General features: G+C 34.0%; 1 pseudogene; it reads right to left on the bottom strand.

Moving 5' to 3' along the window:
• Positions 1 to 12,429: 12,429 nt before the first annotated feature.
• LOC113932637 lies at positions 12,430 to 12,770 on the bottom strand (annotated as a pseudogene).
• Positions 12,771 to 18,321: the final 5,551 nt, after the last annotated feature.

Below are 18,321 nucleotides of genomic sequence, written 5' to 3'. Positions count from 1 at the left end.
TTGGGATAAGCAAGATTTAAGCTAGCTGGAGCTTGAAGGGTAGGGTAGAATTTAGAGAGGGAAAAATATGGGGGAAATAATCAGTTTTACATAAAAGGGTAATGGTGTGATAAAAGAATAGTAGTGGAAAATGCCATGAAAATTTTATGTATCAAGCAGCATAGTTTGACTGAAGTAAATTCTCTATGTAGGAGAAAACTGGAAGGTAAGCCTGGGACGTTGGTATTTTCTAGGCCCTTGAATTCAATTTTGTAGTATTAACATTTTCTTTGACACTAAGGATCCTTTAAAAATTTTGAGAGGAAAAGTTATAAGAGAAATGTAGTTTTAGAAATTAAAAAATGAGTTTGGTTCAGCCATAAAAAAGAATGAAATCTTGCCATTTGCACTGACATGGATGGAGTTAGAAAGTATTATGCTAAGCAAAATAAGTCAGTCAGAGAAAGAAAAATACCATATGATTTCACTCATGTGTAGAATTTAAGAAAAAAAACAAACAAGCAAAGGAAAAGAAAAGAGAGAGAGACAAACCAAGAAGCCGACTCTTAATTGTAGAGAACAAACTGATGGTGACCAGAGGGGAGGTAGGTGGTGGTGGTGGGGGAAATGTGTGAAATAGGTAATGTGGATTAAGGAGTGCAATTGTGATGAGCACTGTGTAGTGTATGGAAGTCTTGAATCATTATATTGTACACCTAAAACTAGTATTACGCTGTATGTTGGCTAAACTGGAACTAAAATAAAATGAAAAATGTCCACAAAATGAAATCTGTTGTTAAGTTCAGGATAAATGGGAGAGGGTTAGGTTAGATGTGATGAAACTTCAGCTATGGTCATAGTCTGGACATGGGGAAATAGGATTAAAATAAACTGCAGACTTGAGAATTAAAAGGACCTGTGGATTTGACATTAGCAAACAAATGTGGAGGATAAGGGACTGGGCAGCTGGTGACTACCTAGGTACAGTGAGTGGGTTGGGACAGGAAATGAAGATGACCCTCATAAAATAGTGGTTCTCTTAAGATATTACTTTGGCACAGGTACTCAACAAATTAGCTTTTCGATTTCTACATTTTTAACCCATTAAAATGAATATTGACTAACTATTACATACCTTATTTAAAGGACATATCTTTTAAAGAAAATTTGGACTAAGGTTTAAGGGAAAGAAAAAGAAAGAAAAAGTCAAGAACTCTCAATACCTTTTACATATCTATGATTTTGAAACTTAGGAGATCACTTTCATATTCAGGTAGGTTTATTTTCATAGTTATAAAACAGGGAAACATAGTAGTGTAAACATACTAAATCATCTCTGCAGTTTTCAGTACAATAGTGAAATACACTAAACTTTTAAAGCCATTTTGTATATTAAAAAATAACCTGACAGCTGTGTACATTAAAGTGAAAAAAAAGGAATTTATATCATATCATTTCAGAAAAAATCAATTTTGATGAATAACCTCTGAGGAGAATGGGACTGAGTCATAGGTATAATATAAAACATTTGGTTTCAATAAAAATGAGTAGAACCTGGGAATAAATATAGCACTGGGTTTATTATCATAGAGAAAAATAAAGGAAAGTTCCTCAGCTAATTGGGATTGAATAATATTAAAGACTTATATGTAACTATTATAGACAGGGCCTGGAGCAATATTTTGCTACCAAGTTAAAATTAAATTATACTTGAGGCAATAGAATGTTTAACAAATTGAACAAAACAATACAATGTTCTTTGGTCTCTGTGATCACCAACTACTAAACATTAAACATTTCAAGAAACCACTTCACCATAAGCATTTTCTTTTAAATTTTACTTAGAACAACTGTATTCTGAAGGGAAGTCTAGTGTAGGTTCTATGCTACAAGAAAACAATTTCATCAGTGATACAAATACATTAAACAGAGATTGATACTACATGCAATAGAAATATTTCCTCCTTCAAAGAATTTAACATTTAAGCTAATGAGATGTACATTTTTTTACTTATACTTGCATTTATTTTTATATTTATTCTTTTTTATTTTATTTTATTATGTTAATCACCATACATTACATCGTTTGTTTTTGATGTGTTCCATGATTCATTGTTTGCGTATAATACCCAGTGCTCCATTCAATGTGTGCCCCCTTAATACCCATCACCAGGCTAAAACATCCCCCACACCCCTCCCCTCTAGAACCCTCAGTTTGTTTCTCAGAGTCCACAGTCTCATGGTTTGTCTCCCATCCAATTTCCCCCCTTCATTTTTCCCTTCCTACTATCTTCTATTTTTTTTTTTTTTACATATATTATTTGTTTCAGAGATACAGGTCTGTGATTCATCAGTCTTACACAATTCACAGCACTCACCATAGCACATACCCTCCCCAATGTCTATCACCCTGCCACCCCATCCCTCCCACTCCCCACCACTCTAGCAACCCTCAGTTTGTTTCCTGAGATTAAGAATTCCTCATATCAGTGAGATCATATGATACATGTGTTTCTCCGATTGACTTATTTCCCTTAGCACAATACCCTCTAGTTCCCTCCACATTGTTGCAAATGGCAAGATTTCATTTTCTTTTTTTGATGGCTGCATAATATTCCATTGTATATATATATACCACATCTTTATCCATTCATCTGTTGATGGACGTCTTGGCTCTTTCCATAGTTTGGCTATTGTGGACATTGCTGCTATAAACTTTGGGGTGCACATAACACTTCAGATCACTACTTTTGTATCTTTGGGGTAAATACCCAGTAGTGCAATTGCTGGGTCATACGGTAGCTCTATTTTCAACTTTTTGAGGAACAATATATTTATTCTTATTATTATCATGATTCAAATAAATACAATGAAGAGGTTTGTGAGCTGCACACAACTTATTTTTTCCCTGTTGGTTTTCAAAACAGTAATATTGGGATTAAAAAACAAAGACAAAAACAAAAAACGTTGGTCCAAATTAAGAGGTGTAGGGTCAATCTTTAATTTCCCATCTTCCCTTGGACAACAACTTGAAATATCCCAAGCTTTCTTCCATTACTTTAGAGCAAGGTAAATCTAATATTTCTCACTGGGTTAGGATTAGTTTCAGAAAATTTCCATATGTAGTAATTAAGACAGTATTTTTGCATATAAAATGACTCAATAAATATTATCACCATACTGAAATTAACAAATTTTAAAAATGGAAGAGAATGCTTTATAATTATAAATATAAAAAAATCTCCCAAAGAATAAATCCATGAGGACTACACCTTAATTAGTAATACTCCCTTAGGAGGCATATGTACTTATTTTAATAACTGGATTCAAAAGAGAGTGATTTTTATTTAAAATAATTTATCTTATTAAAATTTTATTTTATATGTAAATATTTTGACATATAGTATACTAAATATACTAAATATAGAATATTTTTTAGTATATTTCATATTAAAGTATGCTTAGTATTAGAGTTATTTAAATCTATTTATTCACTTTGAGACATGTATATCAGAAAACTTTCTTTCTTAGAACATAAGAAAACACACTATATTTAATTTAAAAATTAAGAAATTGTATTCATCTTTCAATGTAATGTTTTTACTTATGACTCCCTCACTACAATCAGAATTTAGCTTTATTTCAAGTAATTTTTAAAAAAATTTTAATTTTAATTTTAATTTTTTTAGATTTACTTTTTATTTTGAGAGAGAGAGAGAGCACATGAGTGGGGTGGGGGGCAGAGGGAGAGGGAAGAGAGAAAGGGAGAATCTTTAGTGGACTCCCTGTTAAGCTTGGAGCCTGAGGAGGGCCTTGATCTCATGACCTTGAGATCATGACCTGAGACAAAATCAAGAGTTCGGTACTCAACCAACCGAGCCACAGTGCCCCTCATGTAATTTTTTTTAACATTTTTATTTAGTTATTAGAGAGAAATCACAAGCATGGGGGAGGGGTAGAGGGAGAAGCAGACTCCCTGCTGAGCAAGGAGCCTGATGTGGGACTTGATCCCAGCATGCTGGATCATGACTGGAGCAGAAGGCAGACACTTAACAGACTGAGTCACCCAGGGGCCCAATAATTTTTTTTGTTTTGTTTTAGACTATGAAGTATACTTGATAATTTATTCTTACCCTCAATTAGTATTTAGACTTTGCTCACCCACTAGCATGAGACACTGATGCCCTTGTGATAACTGAATAACAAAAGTGTTGTCTTTATATATATGTTGTATCTTCCATGTTCACTTCAAGATGTATTCTCCATCCTTCATCCTGCTCTGTACAGTGAGAAGCTGATGCTTGTGGATTGAAACACTACTTCTCTTTGCCTTTGGTTCAAGTTCAGTTGAGCCATTAAGAGACAGCAGCCAGGATTTGGGGCTGAGAAGAATGTATTTGACACAGTAAATCAATATTAAGATAAATGTTTGTCCTGGCATTAGGTTCTTCTCTTGTTTTATTTTGTTTTGTATTTTTTTTTCTCAAGGTTTATTATTGCCTGTGCTGCTTCCGTTATAACAAGGTTTTCAGTTCCACATCAGTTTCACGGGAGCGTGGTCCCTTCCACATGACATGATGCTGATTTTGATTTATGGTACACTCTTGCATTCTTAGTGATGGAGAAAATTAGCATAGTCAAGATGGATATTTTCTCAGCATGAGATACCACTTTGCATATTTCTGTTCCATTTTTACACAAGAAGGTTCTGCAGAGTTGTGTTTTAATTTTATAAACAGAGGAAAGCCTGAGGAACCTTATTACAATTCAGCCTTGGAACTGTTATATGTTACTTTAAAACAACTCATCTCCACAATCTCATATTACTTTTAGCAACCTATGCCCTACTGTAAAATGTGACATAAACCTGGAGACCAGGGGCACCTGGGTGGCTCAGTCATTAAGCGTCTGCCTTTGGCTCAGGTCATGATCCCAGGGTCCTGGGACAGAGCCTCGCATCAGGCTCCCTGCTCAGCGGGAAGTCTGCTTCTCCCTCTCCCACTCTCCCTGCTTGTGTTCCTTCTCTCGTTGTCTCTTTCTCTCTCTGTCAAATAAATAAGTAAATAAAATCTTAAAAAGAAATAAATGTGAAGAACATAACATCATAGTTGTGAAGATGATTAAATGTCATAAGTTATGTGAGCCATGTGAAACAGTTTCAGATATAATATATGCTATGTAAAATGCTTGTGTACTCAAAAATATTCAAACAATGTATATTTTACAAACTATTTCTCTAAACTTTGCAACTTTAATTTGGTAATTAAAAACACATATACTGGACGCCCGGATGGCTCAGTGGTTAAGCGTCTGCCTTTGGCTCAGGTCACGATCCCAGGGTCCTGGGATCGAGTCCCACATCAGGCTCCTTGCTCAGTGGGGAACCTGCTTCTCCCTCTCCCAACTCCCCCTGCTTGTGTTCCCTCTCTCACTGTGTCTCTCTCTGTCAAATAAATAAATAAAATCTTTAAAAAAATAAAAAATAAAAAAACACATACTATAATTAATGAGTCAAAGAAGAAATCAAATAGGAATAAAAAACCTATTTAGAACTAGTGGATAAAGGAACCACTACAATAAAAAAAAACTGTGATACAGTAACTGGTTAAGTAAAGGGAAATTTGTAATATTAAATTCTCATATTAGGAAATTATAAGATAGAAACTAAAATCTTGAATGTCAAACTTAAATACTTGCAAAATGAACCATAATAAATATAGATACTTATTAACAATGGATTCATTCAAAATATATTTATCAGGCTGTTACTCAAAAAATAAGTAATGTTATACTAATATATGATGTGCAACATTACAAGCAGAATTTGATCTCACTGGTAAAATTGTATGATTTTCTTTTTTGCACTAATTGTGGAGTTCTTGCTGGGGTGATCAAATTTTTATTTTACTAGTCACATTTCCACCTTCTCCTATATATATATTTATTTATTTATTTATTTATTTATTTATTTATTGTCAGTAAAAGTCTTTCTTTTCTGCTTTAGGTCATTATGCAGCTGTATTTTATGCTCTGTTTAAAATGGCATGACTAATAAAACTCAGCAATTTATTGACAAAACAAATGACTACTGTATACATGGTAAGCAGAGTTAATAAAATGCTTTATTGATAGAATTTATTTATTCCCATCTTAGTAAGGTATAAGGAAAAATCTTTCCTTAAAGCCTACCAATATTGCAAAATTTACATCACTTGGGAGAAATCAAACACATTCAAATCACCTTCTAAACTGTCATCGTGGCTTTTATGTCCTGGACATAATTGAAATAAAATTATTATAAGGGAATAAAGAGATTAGTTATAAGAGGAAGTGTATTTGGCTAGGAGAGTTTAAACAAAGCTTTGCTTTGACTTTATATTTCTTATGAATTTTTTTCATTCATTCCCAAATTATCTATTAAGCCTGGATAAATGGCATTGACCCCATCAGCCTGAGGCTTGTGAAGAGATTCCAGAAAAGAGACACATACTGAAGATACTACAGTTGGTTGTAATACAGTAACTACGACATATAGGTACATGTATGCGCACATTATATGACACGTTGAAGCTGATAGGTTAACACATTTTAGTTCTGCCTCTAGAAATCATTGACTGCATTTCACAGACTTATTCAAAGTTGAAAAATATTCTAACAAATAAACCAGGAGAGTATTTTATTTTTATATGAGATAGTCTTTTGAATTTTACTTTGGTGGTAATTTCAAAATTATACTCCTAAACAATTATGTTTATGTTTTATAAGAAGAAGGTGAGGCCATAAAGAAATACCTTTAATTTTTTTCTACCGGAGTACCTCAAATGGGAAAGGAGTATAATTTCATAAGTCTTCCTTTTCTACAATGGGTCTGGGATCACAGCCATGAGGTCTGTTGTTACTGTTGTTTTAGAATTGAATGTGCTTTCTCTTAAATATCCATGCAATTTTTATGTCATATACAAGATAGTTTTGTTTGGGAAGACGATAAGATAATTTGATTTTGCTTACTTCTTGCCATATTCTTTGAGTAATATTTTATTCCATATTATTTCCATAATCTTTGAGTAAGTTGCTGAGTGCAGAATGACCCAATATATTTGTCCTTCAACTCAGTATTCTAACATTGTGGAAGTTAGACATATTATGTGAATTGGACTGAATTTTACCCATGATTTATCCTTTCTGTCCAATATGGTCTACTTGTTGGTTTTCTCTGTGGATATATCAGTGTTTTCTGGTTCTCATTCTTATGTCTATTCAGACTAAATGTTTATTGCAATTTTGGACTAATATTTACTTTCATCTTTCCATCTACTTTGTTTCTCTTCCCCTTTGGTATCTAGCCTATACTTAATTCAGAATCTCTCTTTTTTTTAATGCTAACTTTAGAATTTACAGTAACCACTGTGATATTTTACCTTATTAGACCCATCCTATTTGGGATATTATAAATATTATTCATGTCAAATAGTGTGTCAAATCTATTGTTATTATTTATCCCCAAATTTAATTCTCTTTTTGTACATCTTTATCAAAATCATTGGAAGAAATATCTAATATCTAGAGTTTGCTAAATAACTATTTGGTTCTACTGTATGCCACTAAGAGCATTTTCTCCAGGATGTCATTAGAATAATAATCAATAGTCCTTGCCTCAATTATACATGTAAGTCTGTATACACTGAATTTAATAATGCTTCAGTCCACTTTTTCCACTTTTTAGAAAATAATATTATGAAAAGTTTAGTTATCCCATTTTCCTAAAATGATCATCTGAGAGTAAATTCATCAAGAAAGAAAATTTTACACTGAATGCCTTATTCTTGGCAAAACCATCTTAACCTCTGGGAATCAATTTCCTTTCTAAGTGCTCCCTCATCATTTGTCACAGTAGTGAAAAATTATTTTCTGTTTAAAAGTAACAAGCTTTGTATTGTACTTTTACTTAACAAAGTCTAACTTTTAAAATATTTTGAACAATTCTATTTAAAATTTGCAGAAGTGTAGTGACAATCTCAAATTTTGACATGTTGTTGAAACTAGCTAGTTTAAATGAAATTGACAATCACTTCCAAGTCATTTATTATAACTTTTCCGATCCGACAGTAGGCATAGAGTAGTGCCGGATGTCAACACCTTTCATTTATTTTCAGAACAATAAACACAATTTTGATAAAAGTCATAAATATAGCAGGCTAGAAAGAAATCTAAGAGAACAGCATAAGTTTTTGGAGCACTGATTAGTTTCAAGCATAAATTAACTTCCCTGTTTCTTTTGTTCTTTTCTTCCCCTCTCCCAACCCAGGAATTTACATATTAGAAGCTAACCCAAGGGGCGTTCTGAACTCCTAGGATTCTATAGATACTTGTGCTGGCAGCTTTACCATCAATTGACATTTAATATTATAACAGTTAATTTTGGAAGAGGTCTTACTTTAGAGAAGAAAAGACAGAAAATTATTTTTCCAAGCATATTCGCTTTAATTAATTTATTTGAGATTAAATCTTCTCTAGACCATATATATGTATATATTCTGTATACACAATTGTTGCTCCTTCTTTCTCCCCTCCACTATTCTTTCATTCTGTTCTTTCCCATCTTTTTCAGTATGTAGGTTAGGTGAACTATTCTTTCTTCTAAGTGAGGTGGTCTGATAGGATACAAAGGTTGAAGAAAAATATTTTTATTCCTCCAACAAGAAGTTATGAAAGTCAGTGAAACTTTGATTAGACATTTACTAATTTTGTCTTTTCTAATCATGACAAACAACAACCTAAAACAGTTCTTTTTGTGGTGTAACCTGTATCCCCTCTTGAATATAATGTCTTGGATGGAGTAGCAGTAGTCATTATGAACATTCCTTCACTCTCAAATGCAAACATGGCACATCAGCCTTGACACATATGTTTGCATACATTGGTACATGTATGTATCTTCCTGTTGTGACTTGCATTATTATTTTATGAATCTGGAAAGAGTTAGGGGTAACATAAACAGAACATTTCAAACAGACATTCAACAAAAATTAAAGCTATTCAAGGAAAAATAGATAATAGGTGTAATAAACATATGAATATTATATCAGTTGTAAGAAACAGAATAGGGGTAGTTTAGCTTGTGATTTCATAAGAGAAGCATTTTAGGTTGATGATGAGCTTAAGTTAATTTCATAATTGTAGAAACCTAAAACGTTAGAAAGGGCAATCACTCCTGTTGAGAGAAAGAAATTGCTATATTCTGGTATTGATTGGGCATCTAATATTTGATTTTACAATGTTTAAAATTTCTTTTGAGGTAGATTTGTACTGTGCCAGGTTAGAAAACCATATTTCCTAGAATTCTCTTCTTTGCATAGTCTGAGGTTTTCATGGGGAATAGGTCACAAGGGACATTTTATGTGAGAATTTCAGGGCACATGAGAAGCAGCAGCTGCCCTCTCTTTGTACTAGAAGATGTGTACCTGGCATTAGGCGCTGTTGCAGCTCACACACGATGTCAATTCATCTGCTGGCTCGCGTGGTTGTTGTGGGGAGCAATAGGGCCCATAGCAACTCCATCTCCTGAATCCCCTGCTTCAATTCCTTGAATCCTGATCCAGCTTCACGATGAAGGTCTCCATGTTGTGCTGGAGGATACTTCCATTGGAAGTAGGAGGCTTGGTGGCAGTAAAAGATTCAGATTTAATCCCTTCTTCTGGGTTCCACCCTTATGGGTTGCTTGCCACACTTATGTCCATGTTCCTTATAAATTACGTGTCCTGCACTGAAACAATAACCTCACAAAAACTGTGTATTTAGCCCTACAATTGAGCTGGAAAGAATCCATGTCATAGGTCTTACGTATTTATACATGTACGCGTACACCAGGGATTTCAGTTGACTGTGTGTCTCCAGGATTACAATCCCTAAGATTCCAAATAGACTCTACTTGTGGTGGCCATAGCCTCATTGTCTTCTTGGTCCACGCTTGCCACTTCAAAATTCAATGTTAGAAATTTTAGTTTTCTAGCTCTACTTTTTTTTTTCTGATTATCTAATTTCTTAAAACTTGACAATTTAACTCACAGTATTTTATTCTCTTGACCTCTGTTACCCCCAGTTATAAAGCTTCCCCCGTTTCTTACAGCACTGACTCAGTGATGGTGTATCATTGCTTCAACTGACAGAGGTCTTACTAGGTTTTTCAAGTTAATGAATTGTCCTATTGATGTGGGAAACAAAAACAGAAGAAAAATTATTAAATTTCCTTACTACCTAGAGCCCACTGACAAGTCCCTGAAACAGGCAGAGTGACATTCCTCTAGGGACTCAACTGCCTCAACTGCCGCAAGGTTAATACTTTGCTAAGGGCAAAAGTCAATCCTACCCTGAGCACCCTGCCCCACCCCCCCATCCCCCACCAGGATCCCGTAAGTCTATTTAAGTATGAAAATTCCTTTGGAAACTTCCTTTATCTCTAAAACCCCCAAGATTCGTGTTGGCAATCATCCCCCAAGCATATGGCCCACCAATATACATCTGAAGGGTCTCATGACTAAGGTTTTATTAGATGGTAGTAAATGACCTTTTCCCAACAATAGCTAGCCCCCTCAAGGTCCTGGAAACCTTGCTTCCAAAATTCCTTAGAGACTTACGCTGTCCCTGACCCCTGCCAACTTGAAAGTATATAATGGGCCACTCCTCATGACCCTGGTGCAGCTCTTTCTGCCCACGGGTCTTGTCCCTGTGCTTTAATAAAATCACCTTTTTGCACCAAAGACATCTCAAGAATTCTTTCTTGGCCATTGCCTCCAAACCCTAATAACGTCTCTCCTCCATCACTATTTATGTGGTTTTGAAATATAGGTGAAGTACGGTGGGGTGAGGTCCAGAGCCAATGGTCAAGTCTTGAGACGTCTCTGGTGCAAAAAGGTGGTTCATTAAAGCACCGGGAAAGGACCCTTGGGCAGAAAGATCTGCTGCCCCGGGGTTGTGAGGGGTGGCTGATTATATACTATGGGGTTGGGGAACGTAAGGAAAAAGGGAGGTTTCAAAAGAACTTTCATATGCTAAAGAGGAACTACAAGATATCAGAGGCCTTTCCATTGTCATGTTAAGGTTGTTTTTCCCCTCTAGCAAGGCATTAACATTAAGATAGTTGGGAGATTCCTGGAAGAATGTCACACATGTCCCACCCAGGAGTGGGGAGTGGGGGAAGGTTGCAGGGTGTCAGCTTGTACTTTGTCTTCAGCTTGCCTTCTGTTCACTATCAAGTATCCATTTACATTGGGTAGCTAAGAATCTATACAGTATGTGTTATTTTTACAAAACCTTATGTTAGAATTGTTTCTATATAACAATGATTTCTTTGTTGTTGATTTCCCTCTATACTGCCACAGTAATTCCAGTGTTTTCAGCCTTGTTGGTCTAGTTTCACCTTTAAAATGTTTGTTTGTGTGCGTGTGTGTGTTTTTTTTTTTTTGATGACACCTATATTCTTGCTAATACACTATTTCTGAAATTTCATCACCTTTAATTTTTCATCTGTTTTTCTATGACCTCTTGTTAATTAATCTATTCATGTATGTGTTAAAGCTTCAAACAAGGGTAAAAACTACATTAAAAAATTGCAAGTGTGGTTTACCACTGGCTATTGTTTAAACCAATCATGTAATTGGCTGTAGATAATGCAGGAAGGCATAGCACAGTGTTTACAGCAAAACAGCCTGATGGGTTATTCTGTTTAATTCACATGCTTAAACAAAAGCTTTATCACTCCATCCTATGCATGTTTCCCCCTGCAAACAGCAAGTAATTAACATGACTTTGGATCAATTTGTTTCAGATATCAAGGTTATAATATATGCATTCAATTCTTATTCAGATGTCCGGCAGAACTTCAAAAAACCTTTTGCAGGCAACGGAAGGAACTCTGTCAGGTTGTTTCATCTTCCCAATCACTTGTGAAGACTAGTTACATACAAGTAGAGAGAAATTTTCTTACAAACAAATGGTACAGTCAAAAGAGGCACTTGGTGTGGCTATTTTTAAAAAAGAGTCATTTCAAAGATTGTATCCATGCCTCTGAGTGGAGGAAATTTCAGTGAGAAAATTTGGTAATGGTACTATGACTGCTATAAATATTGTTTTCAGCTAGCTTGTATTGAGTTATTAACATGAGATAGGCAGAATGTTTTATATTACATATGTTAGCTCTTTTAATATAGGTAAAACCTAAATGAACTCTAAGAGTACAATAAATTAAATGCAGTAAAATTCTATTTGAATGAAATCAGTAAAATGGTATCCACAGGCCAGGCATGAAAGACCCCAAGTTTTCTAAGCACGTTTACCAAATTTTGTAATTTATTTTCAAACTTTTCTCGGATGTTGGGGGGGGCGGGTTTGGTCATTTTTTTGGTCATTTTTATTTCTTTTTTAGACAACTGATAATTTATATAAAAGGTTGATTTAAACATCTACAAAGGTGACATCAACCTCCACTTCTGGCTTAATACTTTTGGAAGTAATTTGCTTAACAATCTCAGGACTGTGCAAATCATTGAGTCGCTTGTGGATCCTCATCTGAAAATGATCCCAAGTCTTTGAAACTTCAAAACAAGGAATTTTTCTTATAGTGATTCTCAGAGTCTTGGTCCTTCCGCTATGAGATTCTTTTCCTTTATGCCTCTGAGCAAATCAGCACATACCTTCTCCAAAGATTTTATGCTGTGGCCAGTTAGACTAATTCAAATTTGGTGAATCACCACCTCTGGTTCCAAGGGTGTCTTCCCAGTGTCTTTAAAAGCCATTGCTCTGGGTGGCTGCTTGCTCTACTTGTTCCGTGGGGAGAGGAAACAGCAGGGAGTGAGGAGCAGTAGTGGGGTGTCCAGAGCTCTGCTGTGGCTGCCCCTGAGTCTTTCTCAAAGTGTTTTGGTCATTTTTACATGAACATTTTTCTTTTTAGAAAATGAATACCTTCTTAGTACAGACCTTTAGTTTTTATAGGAGGGAGAAAAAAGATTTTTTTAATTAAATAATGTGGGGGTGCCTAGGTTGCTCAGTCACTTAGCATGGGACTCTTGGTTTTGGCTCAGGTCATGATCTCGGTCAGGGTCCTGGGATCAAGCCCACTTTGGTCTCTGTGCTCAGTGTGGAGTCTTGGAGATTCTGTCTCTCTCTCTTTCCCTCTGCTCCTCTCCCTGCCCTCCTGCTCTCTCTCTAAAATCTTTTTTAAAAAATTAACTAGTTAATTAATTAATTGAATTGTGTGTCTTTACTTTCACCTTGTATTTTTAAAAACACCTTAGCTACATATTCTTATGGCATTCATATTACAATGTGTGGAATTTAGTGTGGGAGGTATTATTATCCCTATTTGATATATGAGATAAATTAGAGACAAAAATTTTTAATTGGTCTAAAGTCACATAGTAACTCTGTGATATATACACTAGCCACCATTTGACACTCAGGCAATTAGAAAGTTCATTTAGAGGCACTTCACTAAACCTGTTTTCCATTTTCCTTATATCCCATGGAAAATTCTGACAAATTCTAAATTGAAGGGGAAAGAATTTTTTTTGTGTTATGTGACTTATCAACTTAATAAACAACTAACAAATATATGCAGAATATGGAAATTTCATCAGATCAAAAACATCAAAAATACATTATTTTCATATTTTGGATATAAATCAGTATTCTGGAAACTGCTATTTTTAAATCTTAAAAAATTTTGCATGAATTTTTCCTGTGATTTAATTTGTATTTTAATGGTTAGGAAGAATGTATAATAAAAATAATCTTTGTTATGTCTATTAATTTTATTGGAACTTAACTTCACCTATATTTAGGTTTATTAATGTTCTTTAGTGTAAGGACGATGTCTTACTCTGGACTGTAGATACAAAGTGCCTATAAACAGTATTTATTTGAAACATGTTGACAATTAATAAAAGCAAGGTATTAATTTGCTAATAGCTCATTCTTCTGGGGGCAGTATTTTCCAATCAAAGAAACTTATTTACACCAACAGACATTCACATGTAGGCTAGGTTGTTTTATGTTAAATAATTATATTAATTAATATTCCAATTATCTTTGGAATTTTCCCATATGAGATTCTCTGGAATAATTAACTATCATATCTTTTGATCTAAAGTTCTTTTTTTATTATAATTTATGATTTTTTATCCTTCATGTTCAGTTGATTGAAAATAAAATAAATGCATTCAAACTGATATTCATTCTTCATTTAAATTGAGAGTATACTTAAATTTAATTTCCCATGATACCAAATATTGTTTAATACAAGATTCAAAGAATCAAAGCAATCCTAATGTTGCCATTTTTTGCATTTTATTTCAGCTTAAAATTATATTTATCTTATTTTTTTGAAATAAATAACCCTTGTTAAATATTATCTCCTAACTCAAAACAAGGTAAGTAAAGCAATAAAGAAAACATTAAAGAGAAATTGTTTCTTTTTAACTTAAATATATTTATAAATAAGATCAACCATATTAGGTAGAAAATAATCATTTAGGTAAATATTTGGTGATGTATGTGTCTATATGTGTAAGAATCTTGTCCAAGAAGGAGAGGATATGTTGATGTCTAAGATCCATTTATTTTTTATTAATAAAATGGAAAAAAAAGTTTATCAATTAACAAACATTGCCTAATAAACATTGCCTAAAAAAACAAAAATATATTGATATTAATTATCTATATTTATCAATATTTTAAATAGTTTTTTTTTATACTTATTCACTAAAATCTGAATATGCTGGCCAAAAAGCTCCTAAATGTTAACCTTATTTATAGAAAATTATGATCTGAATTCCATATTCCCACAATCATGAATAGATGGTATTTCCCCCCTGCCCCCACCCACAGGTGAAAATTATGCATATGAGATACAAAATAGGAAAAAAAAATAAAGATTTATGTGGTGTGGTTAAATCAATGAGTCAAAAAATGCAGACTACATAGAAAATAATTAAAAAATTAATGCCCTTTTCATAGAAGTACCCTTTATTTTTTTTATAGAAGTACTCTTTAAAATAATCAATAACTTTTGAGAGATGAGCAGATTACACCTAAAGTATATTTTTAAATCTTGACAACTGCATATGAAGAGGAGTATTGAGAAACAGGAGTGGATTAAGTATTCTGTGAGCTACTGGGAACTTTAACCCTGACTCTAATTCCAACTGTACTAGGAAAATGGAAAAGAGGAGATGTTGGGGTGATATGCTTAACTTCATATATTTGAATGTCTGTCATGCTGAAAATTGATTAGAGCATTTATTTTGATCTCAAGGTAGGTCTGAGAATATGGGTGACAGTCACTTTGGTGCTTGAAATGTAAACCAAGGCCATTGACCTTCATTCAGTGTTCTTCAGTACCTTTTAAATGTGAGAGAGCAATGTGGCATCGAGATTACAGGCATATCTCAGAGATATTGCAGGTTTGGTTCCAGACCAGTGCAATAATGCCAGCCAAATGAATTTTTTGGTTTCACAGTGTATATAAAAGTTATGTTTACATGATGCTGTAGTGTATTAAGTGTGCAATAGTATTGCAACTAAAATAACAATGTGCACATACCTTAATTGAAAATATTTTATTACTAAAAAGTGCTAATCATCATTTGAGCTTTCAGCGAGTCATAATCATTAATCATAGATCATCATAACAAATGCAATGATAATGAAAAAGTTTGAAATATTGTGAGAATTACCAAAATTACCAGAGACATGAAGTGACCAAATGTTATTGGAAAAATGGTGCCCATGGGATTGCTGGATGTAGGATTTGCCACAAACCTTCAATTTGTAAGAACACAATTATCTGCAAAGCGCAATAAAGCAAAGCACAATAAAACGAGGTATGCCTGTATGTTAAATTTTGTGTCAGATAATTCAGATCATAGACAAATATTTTGTGGATTTGGAAAGTTATTTATGTGTCTGAGGATCAGTTACCTTGTATAATAATAAATGGCTTATTCATAGGTTATTAGGATTAAATAATGTAAGTGAAATGGTTGACACGTAACAGTTTCTTAGTCAAGTTCTTATATTTACATAATTCAATGTTTTTTTTTTAAAGATTTTATTTATTTGACAGAGAGAGACACAGCAAGAGAGGGAACACGAGCAGGGGGAGTGGGAGAGGGAGAAGCAGGCTTCCCACCAAGCAGGGAGCCCGATGCGGGGCTCGATGCCAGAACCATGGGATCATGACCTGAGCCGAAGGCAGACGCTTAACGACTGATCCACCCAGGCGCCCCGTACACAATTCAATGCTTTAATGGGTGTATGATATTAATGAAAGGTGAGCTTTAATAATTTAAGAAAATAATTTTATTACATTTAAAATTATTACTTGAACTACATTCTTATAGTCCCCAAATATCATTGCAATATGAATTTAGAAGGTTGACATGTAAAGAATTGCAAACCTCTCTAGTTGAATAAATTTTCAATAAATTTGCTCATTCATGCAAGAAAATATATCACACCAATCACATCGCAGATATAATAATGAAAAAGCAAAATTGTGCTGTGAGTTTTGAACACCTCTTTAATTTGACAGCAGTTACCTGACTAGAGATGAAATAGACAGAATTATTTACAACTGCAGAAATTGCTGCTGGGTTGAAATTGACATTGAAGAAACGTACCCTTTAGCAATCCCCCTTGGCAAGAGTGCTACCATGTCACTGTAAATAACCCTGCTGGGATCAGTTGTCATGCCCCCCAGGGACACTGTTGTCTATAACACAAAAAAGGAATGAGAGGAAAGATTTTCTGCTAGAACATGAGTCATTTCTAAGCATTAAACTAACAAAGCTTGCACTAAGTCAGATGAGAAGTACACTGTGGGAAATTGCATAGAAGTTGCACATCAGCAAAATGTCTTGGCAGGAAATGGCTGGACATGTAAAAGTACAATCACTGTCTTATTTATTTGTCACTCTTGGGAACACTAATATGAAAGTGACTAATATAGTATAATAGTTCCCAGAACCAATTAATTAATCATAGCATGCCATTAATAGTTACATTCCTTGGGGGAATTATTTCATGCTCAGGGAAATTAAACTATTTTATTATGATAAAGTTTTCCCAGTCAAAAGTACTTCAAATTTACATTCTCACACTGCTAACAAGGTAGGGATTTCTTAAATGAAGGAATTATTGTCATATGGACTACAGGTGAGTTCTGGAGAAAATTAACTTAAGTGTCCATGAGGAGTAAAATTAGAAATAGGTTTTTTCTGGTCTTTTTCTTGTGTTTTGCATTAATTGAAAATATTTAATTCATTATTCCCATTTTTGAAACACCAAATTGTGATCAATTCAACTTTCCTTTAAAATACAGTCCAATACCTGCTTTGCATTTCAAATAAATGGGACGGAGGCCCAGTCTCTTAGTTGAAAAGTTTGAAGTTAGTTTATAACTTCCTTATTGCAAAAATGTTAGTCATTTTTTTTCTTCTTTAAGTTATACTGGTTCCTCAAAATCAGGTAAAGTTAATGTCTTTCAAGAATTTGACTTTGTTCATATTATTCCAAATTTCAATTGTTTCACTGATAGTAATATTAAATATCTAAGTAAGTGCATAAAGTACAGCAAGTTTATTTTCTTTTTTTTTAAAGATTTTACTTATTTATTTGAGAGAGAGAGAATGAGAGATACAGAGCATGAGAGGGAAGAGGGTCAGAGGGAGAAGCAGACTCCCTGCTGAGCAGGGAGCCCGATGTAGGATTCGATCCCGGGACTCCAGGATCATGACCTGAGCCGAAGGCAGTCACTTAACCAACTGAGCCACCCAGGCACCTGCAAGTTTATTTTCTTTATTTCTTCCTCCATGAAACATGTGTCCTTATGATACAACCATTTTTCACTATCCCCAGTGCAATGCTTTGCCTGCTTAAACAGTGTCCAACACTCTCAACCTCATTAATGAAAACAATATTGAAATTAAAGTTTTCTTAGTTTGTAGTTTGAATATATTTTTCCATTTAAAGGGAGAAATTATTTTTGAATGTTGATCTTTCTGTAGGACTTGATGTACAGATTACCAAGGGTCCACTCTAGTCCTCAATTATACCATATTGTATGTAATTATTTTTTCTATGGCATTTTTCCTTCTTATTTACCTCTGGATATTAGTCTCTGAGATGATTATCTAGGTCAGTGATTATTCCCCATACTCTATAGCCTCAATGTTCATTACTTACAACCTTTAAATATATAATAGGAAATACTGTTTCTCTTAGATTTTCTCCTCTGACCACTTAGAAACTATTTTTCTTCCCCTATACCTGTCACACTAATTAATGGGC

This window comes from Zalophus californianus, chromosome 10 (assembly GCF_009762305.2).
Source record: "Zalophus californianus isolate mZalCal1 chromosome 10, mZalCal1.pri.v2, whole genome shotgun sequence".
In the NCBI taxonomy this organism is placed as follows: Eukaryota; Metazoa; Chordata; class Mammalia; order Carnivora; family Otariidae; genus Zalophus; species Zalophus californianus.
Note: the sequence above shows the minus strand (reverse complement) of the source record. Positions and strands in the feature narration are given on the sequence as shown.